Source organism: Scyliorhinus torazame, chromosome 7, assembly GCF_047496885.1.
Source record: "Scyliorhinus torazame isolate Kashiwa2021f chromosome 7, sScyTor2.1, whole genome shotgun sequence".
In the NCBI taxonomy this organism is placed as follows: domain Eukaryota; kingdom Metazoa; phylum Chordata; class Chondrichthyes; order Carcharhiniformes; family Scyliorhinidae; genus Scyliorhinus; species Scyliorhinus torazame.
The window spans coordinates 78518013-78525833 of record NC_092713.1 but is presented as its reverse complement, the minus strand read 5'-3'; the positions used below and the strand labels follow the sequence as shown (position 1 = coordinate 78525833).

General features: G+C 51.8%; 1 long non-coding RNA gene across 2 annotated transcripts; it reads right to left on the bottom strand.

Moving 5' to 3' along the window:
- Positions 1 to 1655: 1655 nt before the first annotated feature.
- Positions 1656 to 3066, bottom strand: LOC140427291 (uncharacterized). Of its 2 annotated transcripts, none has more exons than XR_011948444.1 (3): positions 2975 to 3066; positions 1898 to 2021; positions 1656 to 1767 (listed from the first exon to the last, which is right to left on the bottom strand). It is a non-coding gene; the product is annotated as an uncharacterized lncRNA (long non-coding RNA). The 2 variants fall into 2 exon arrangements; XR_011948443.1 differs by having other exon boundaries at positions 1898 to 1983.
- Between the last annotated feature and the right edge of the window lie 4755 nt (positions 3067 to 7821).

The following is a 7821-nucleotide window of genomic DNA, read 5'->3' as shown; positions in this document are numbered from 1 at the left end:
GCCCTTCAGCCCATGACGTTGTGCCGACCATTTATCCTAATCTAAGTTCAACCTAACCTACACCCCTTCAATTTACTGCTGTCCATGTGCCTGTCCAAGAGTCGCTCAAATGTCCCTAATGACTCAGACTCCACCACCTCTGCTGGCAGTGCATTGTGAACTGTTACTTTCCCAGTGAGATTTAATAATGATAATAATACTCACTTATTGTCACAAGTAGGCTTCAATGAAGTTGCTGTGAAAAGCCCCAAGTTGCCACATCCCGGCGCCTTTTTGGCGAGGCCGGTACGGGAATTGAACCCGCACTGCTGGCCTTGTTCTGCATTACAAGCCAGCTGTTTAGCCCACTGTGCTAAACCATTCCCTATTTGGGGCATTATTGGCCAATAAAAAGATGTTTGAAAAATGCAAAAGTTTAATCGCCTAGTTATATTTTCAGTTTTTCAAAACTGTATTCAAGCATATATGATTTTTTTCATGTTTTTGAATATGGGGATATTTATTGCACTGGTTGCTTGATAGTGATTTGGTAAACCATGGCTTCAAACAAGTTTTGTGTGTATTAGAGCAAAATGTGCAAACACCGAAACTAATTTCAGAGGATGCAGAATTTGAAGATTTCCTGCAAATGACATATTGGTAGTTTGAATTACTTCAGGAGAAAAAAAGCCAGAAGAAATGTATATAAATAGCGAAGTTTTGAAAGTTATCCAACAGTAACAGGCAAATATCTTTCTAGATGTAGCACAAGGTTTTACCCAACATGCTTGTAAACGTTTCATCGAGGGTGGCTGAATAAGTTATAAGGCTATCGGAAATTTTGTTCCCAATGTGCAAATATTAATCTACAGCCATTTCCTCTGGCTTTAAATATGAATGGTTATTTTTGTTTCTCCCTCCACAAGTTGCCCGTGGTCCACAGGGGCATGCGCTGTGTTAGAATTTCAAGCGTCTGGATCAAACAAAAAGGCCTTGTGAGCTCAAAGTGGAGACAAATAAATGGCTATTACCTCAGATTTTGCCTGAAGTCAAAACCATTTCTGTCAACAACGTTAACTTTGTTCAATTTGAAGGAAGCAGAGGGACTCTTAAATGATTCCCAAAAAAAAACCATTTTGAATGTAAGAATGAGAAAAGGCAGAGGTTACAGGAAATAGTAGACATTTTTTGTTGAATTAAGCCATTTAGGGTGACAAGAGCAAGGCAAGTAAAAGCCAAAAAAAAAGTAGGAAACAGTTGGACACATTTAGGTCAGCAGTCGAGGCAAGTGGAGGAACTGAAACCAATTAACATTGATGCATGTTTCGTTTTTTTCATGACCACCATACACGTTCCCACAATGCTCTCTGTCATACCATAGCACCAGATGACTACAGGAACTCGGTTTCGTCCCTCTCCGCCGTGTTATTAGCCTGCCGATGATTTGTCGTGAAGAAACAACTTTTGAACGGCGCTTCAGTCTTTGAGGACAACCACACTCCCTTCAGCCCCGAGTGCATCATCTCTCCCAGGAGCTTGCTTCTGTTTTACCACACTTTTATACTGCAGGAGAAATCAGGCTGCAAACGTGACAGTCAGCCAAACCCACCAGAAAGCCACTACTTTTCTGAAGATCAAGTTTCCGAATGGAAGTACAGACAAGAAAATGAAACAGCACGGTTTCGTTTTTTTTTATTTAAGCAACCCAAGGTGGCTGCCAAGGCTCTCCGCTAAAAACACAAACAGTCCTCCACACACGTGATGGCTGCTTTGAGGCAAAGCTGATGCCTGAAAGGAAAAAAAAATACACCAACATAAATAAAACGTTAGATGTATAATCAAGTGGACACTGGCAGATCTGCCTTTGAAGTTCTACACGTTACAAAAATAATTAAAGTAAATCTTTATACAATTTTACCTCCAACGCCCATTGACCTTTTTCCTCTTGTTATCTTGCTTGTAAAAAGAACTTCGATTTAATGATGTAATAATATTTTGGAGGAACTGGAAAGATTTTGGCAACAAATATAAGCAACCCTTTGCTGTCATTCATTTAAAAAAAACATTTAGGTCATTCATTATTAGTTCAAAAAAATAAAAATAAAAATAAACTGCATTTTCATTTTGACAATTGTTGAAATCAACCAGCGTTAGTTTCAAGAGTTCAGCAAGATAAAAAAAATAGAAACTTTTTTTTGAAGGGGTGAAGGCTGGGTCTTCACCCCTTCAAAAAAGCAATGACAAACATGGGTTATTCGTGATGAATTTTGTGAAGATTTTCTGCATGAGCAGGCGAGGGCAAGCAGCAGGGCTGGTGAGGAGTGTAACCAAAAACCCACACAGCTGTTTTCGTTTTCCTTCTTGAAATGCAGTGTCTGTGTGGTACTTCAGAGAGAATTATGAGGCTGCTGTGCAGCTCAGGCGAGTAATGTCTTTGCTGCCGCGTCGACAAAGGCTGCAGCAGACTGCCGTCAGCAAGAGGTAAAACAAACGTGGAAAACAAAAGTCCATCGTGCAGAGAATAATTTGCAACTGACACTACTTGTTGATTGGCAACCGTAACGAGGTGCCTCAAAGAGCTCAGTGCCTGCAGCGTGGATTTTCTTCCCAGTTTTAGCCCCTGAAGGAACTGACTCATAAGGAGGTTGGACTTTGACTTTTGGGTGACCAGCTCGGCAGAGCACTTTAGCTAACTGCCCAGTCCAGTGACTAACAGGACCAATGTCCCACCCGCAATCCACTTGGCAACAAAGCTGGTGACAGGCCTGTTTTGCCGCCGCAGCACAGCTTGCTGATATAAAACCTAAAATCAGGTTGGGGCACTTGCCAGGGGCCCCCCAAGTCATTTTTTAAAATCCTGGAGAGTTGGTTCTATCACCCCCATGGAACTGGTCAATTGACAACTGAGTTCTTATTTATGTTATAGGATCTCGATTCTTTTATTGCCTTTGAACATCAACCCCAGTAATTCCAAAAGGACATTTAAATTTCTTACCCAAGTCGGCATTCCTCACATATACTTGTGAGCAGTGAGTGTCAAAGGGCTGTTAACATAGCAGCTCCTCCCAAACCCATTCTGATGTGACATTCACTCTGCTGCAGGGAGTTGTCAGAGGCTAATGATTAGAGACAGGAATCCGAGTTAGTTCTTCAAATCCTACACCTCGAGCCAATGGGGAAAACTGTAATACCTGCAGTTAGCCAAGATCAGCTGAGTTAGCACAGTCCAAAGAGTGAACCTTGGGCATTTCTGGCATGTCTGGTTTAATTCCACATAGTGCTGTTTCCCTTATCAACCAAGTCAATAAACAGTTAAGTGAGACTGTGCTTGATAATGTTATATTAATGATATACAATTGTAGCGCACAAAGACTCCATGAGACGAATAGAGTGAAGTCGATGAGGCTTTATTAAGCGTGTCTGTTCCCCCGCAGCTCGATAGTAAACTGGCCTGCGGGGGAAGACTCCGGATTCTTATACTCCGCCTTCAGGGCGGAGCTTGAGGTCAACGGCCAACCAGGACCCGGGATCTGTCAGCCAATGACATTAGGGCTTCCAGTCCCACATGACCCCCAATACATACTACCACATTCACCCCTTGTCAAAAATGATCCCGGCGGGGTGATGCTTCGTATGGTGGTAAGGGTTTACAGGGCTGGTCCTGGGAGGATAGAACATTTACATGGCAATACAGTATTGGACAATTTCGTCCTGTTGCAACTATTTACAGAGGGTATAGGAAAGAAAAGCAAAATGTTCTTTGAACAGTCCATCTTTGTTTTACATCGGCGCCACGAGTCGGTCGGGCGGTCTGGTCGTCCGTGTCGATCGCCTCGGCCCCGGCGGTGGTGGTGGTGCTTGTACCAGTGTTGTCGCCTCCAGGAGCCGTACGGTTTCAGCTGTCGGTGCAAAGGGGAGGGGGACCGATCCTCCTGGGAAGGTGGCGGTCGCGGGGTGCGGCGGTGGCAGGAAGGGGGGCGGTTGGGTTGATGGTGTCGGGGGTGTGTGCGTGTTGCCGGCGGGCGCCAGATCCCGCAGGGAGACCATGTCCTGTCGGCCGTCGGGGTACTCCACGTAGGCGTACTGGGGGTTTGCGTGGAGGAGGTGAACCCTTTCGACCAACGGGTCCGCCTTATGTGCCCGCACATGCTTTCGGAGCAGGATGGGTCCTGGGGCCGCCAGCCTGGTCGGCAGCGACGTTCCAGAGGAGGACCTCCTAGGGAAGATAAGGAGACGCTCGTGAGGCGTTTGATTAGTGCTCGTACATAATAACGACCGGATGGAATGGAGAGCGTCCGGGAGGACCTCCTGCCACCGTGAAACTGGGAGATCCCTGGACCGTAGGGCCAGTAGGACGGCCTTCCAGACCGTGCCGTTCTCCCTTTCTACTTGCCCGTTCCTCCGGGGGTTGTAGCTGGTCGTCCTGCTTGAGGCTATGCCCTTGCTGAGCAGGAACTGGCGCAGCTCGTCACTCATGAAAGAGGACCCCCTGTCGCTGTGGACGTATGCGGGGTAACCGAACAGTGTGCAGATGCTGTTCAGGGCTTTAATGACTGTGGCCGCGGTCATGTCAGAGCAGGGAATGGCAAAAGGGAAGCGGGAGTATTCGTCCACTACATTAAGAAAATATGCGTTGCGGTCGGTGGAGGGGAGGGGCCCTTTGAAATCGAGACTGAGGCGTTCAAAGGGGCGGGAAGCCTTAATCAGGTGCGCTCCATCTGGCCTGAAAAAATGCGGCTTGCATTCTGCGCAGATGTGGCAGTCCCTTGTGAATGTACGGACCTCCTCTAAAGTGTATGGGAGATTGCGGGACTTGATGAAGTGGTAAAACCGAGTGACCCCCGGGTGGCAGAGGTCCTCGTGGAGGGTTTGGAGGCAGTCAATTTGTGCGTTGGCACATGTGCCGCGGGATAGGGCATCGGACGGCTCGTTCAGCTTTCCGGGACGGTACAAGATCTCATAGTTGAAGGTGGAGAGCTCGATCCTCCACCTTAAGATCTTGTCATTTTTAATTTTGCCCCGCTGTGCATTATCGAACATGAAAGCTACCGACAGTTGGTCAGTGAGGAGAGTGAATCTCCTGCCGGCCAGGTAATGCCTCCAATGTCGCACAGCTTCCACTATGGCTTGGGCTTCCTTTTCCACTGAGGAGTGGCGGATTTCTGAGGCATGGAGGGTTCGGGAGAAAAAGGCCACGGGTCTGCCCGCTTGGTTAAGGGTGGCCGCTAGAGCTACGTCAGAGGCGTCGCTCTCGACCTGGAAGGGGAGGGACTCGTCGATGGCGCGCATCGTGGCCTTTGCGATATCCGCTTTGATGCGGCTGAAGGCCTGGCAAGCCTCTGTCGACAGAGGGAAGGTCGTGGTCTGTATTAGGGGGCGGGCCTTGTCTGCGTACTGGGGGACCCACTGGGCGTAGTACGAAAAGAACCCCAAGCAGCGTTTCAGGGCTTTTGGGCAGTGCGGGAGGGGAAATTCCATGAGTGCGCGCATACGTTCGGGGTCGGGGCCTATTATCCCATTGCGTACTATGTAGCCCAGAATGGCTAGCCGGTCGGTGCTAAAAACGCACTTGTCCTCGTTGTACGTGAGTTTCAAGGCTTTGGCGGTCTGGAGGAACTTCTGGAGGTTGGCGTCGTGGTCCTGCTGATCGTGGCCGCAGATGGTTACATTGTCGAGATACGGGAATGTGGCCCGCACCCCATGTTGATCAACCATTCGGTCCATCTCCCGTTGGAAGACCGAGACCCCGTTTGTGACGCCAAAAGGGACCCGTAGGAAATGGTATAATCGCCCGTCTGCCTCGAAGGCTGTGTACTTGCGGTCAATTGGGCGGATGGGGAGCTGATGGTAGGCAGACTTGAGGTCCACGGTGGAGAAGACTTTATATTGGGCAATCCGATTGACCATGTCGGATATGTGGGGGAGAGGGTACGCGTCTAGTTGTGTGTACCTGTTGATGGTCTGGCTATAGTCTATGACCATCCTTTGCTTCTCCCCTGTCTTCACTACTACCACCTGCGCTCTCCAGGGACTATTGCTGGCCTGGATTATGCCCTCCTTTAGTAGCCGCTGGACTTCGGACCGAATGAAGGTCCGGTCCTGGGCGCTGTACCGTCTGCTCCTAGTGGCGACGGGTTTGCAATCCGGGGTGAGGTTCGCAAACAAGGACGGGGGTTGCACCTTGAGGGTAGCGAGGCCGCAGATAGTGAGTGGGGGTATGGGGCCGCCGAATTTGAACGTAAGGCTCTGTAGATTACATTGGAAATCTAATCCCAGCAAGGTGGGGGCACAGAGTTGGGGAAGGACGTTAAGTTTGTAGTTTTTGAACTCCCTCCCCTGCACCGTAAGGGTAACTATGCAGAATCCCTGGATCTGTACGGAGTGGGATCCTGCAGCTAGGCAAATCTTTTGTGCGCTGGGATAGGTGGTCAAGGAACAGCGTCTTACCGTGTCGGGGTGTATAAAGCTTTCCGTGCTCCCGGAGTCGACTAGGCATGGCGTCTCGTGGCCGTTAATTAGGACCGTTGTTGTCGTCGTCTGGTGTGTCCGGGGCCGAGCCTGATCGAGCGTAATCGAAGCGAGCCGTGGTTGTAGTAGTGGAGTGGGGTCCATTGTTGCCGTTCAAGATGGCGTCGGGATGGACAAAATGGCCGCCCCCATACATCGCACGTGGCTGGGGGGTCACAAGATGGCGGCGGGGGTGGACAAAATGGCCGCCCCATGCGTCGTACAGGTCTGGGGCGGTCCAAGATGGCGGCGCCCCTCCTCCCCTCGTGGTGGTCGGGACCCAAAATGGCGGCGTCTGCGGGTCGCACATGGTGTGCTGGGGGGGGCTGGGGAGCGCTAGGATCGCAAGCGCTAGGACCGCGCGGAGCTCCCTCACCGGGGACAGCGGTGGTCGGGGCCCAAGTCGGCGGCGCCGGCAGGTCAGGCGTGGGGCCGCGAGCGCAAGGACCACGAGGAGCTCCCTCACCGGGGACAGCGGTGGTCGGGGTCCAAGTAGGTGGCGCCGGCGGGTCAGGCGTGGGGCGCGGGACGGGGGTTAGGGTGGCGTTAGGGACGCGAAAAACTCCCTCCTCTCCGTGGAGAGTGTTGGCCGGGACCCAAAGCGGTAGCGCCGGCGGCGGGTCATACATGGGCTGCGGGGAGGGGGGTTGGGGAGCGTAGACGGCGTGCAGGGCTCCCAGTTCTCCCGGGACCGCGGTGGTCGGGACCCAGAGCGGCTGCACCTGCGGGTCGCACATGGCGTGCTGGGGGGGGTTGGGGCGCATCGACTGCTTGTAGGGCTCCCTGTGCTCCCGGGACGGCGGCGACCTCGCGGGACCGGCACACAACCGCATAATGGCCCTTTTTTCCGCAGCTTTTGCAGATGGCTGCGCGGGCCGGACAGCGCTGTCGGGGGTGTTTCGCCTGGCCGCAGAAATAACAGCGGGCGCCCCCGGTGCGACTCGGCGTTTGGACTGCGCAAGCCTGTGGGGTGTCCGGGGGGGGGGGGGGGTAGGGGGTTTGCCGCGACGGGTACGTACGGGGCCCAATGGCCTGCCGTGCGGTCGGGGCCGTAGGCGCGGGTATTACGCGCGGCCACGTCTAGGGAGGCTGCTAGGGCCCGTGCCTCTGAGAGTCCGAGCGACTCTTTTTCTCGAAGTCTTTGGCGGATTTTGGAGGATTGCATACCTGCCACAAAAGCATCGCGCATTAACATGTCCGTGTGTTCGTTTGCGTTCACCGACGGGCAGCTGCAGGCTCGTCCCAAAATCAGCAGCGCGGCGTAGAACTCGTCCATCGATTCTCCGGGAGCTTGCCGTCTCGTCGCGAGCTGGTAGCGAGCGTAGATTTGGTTAA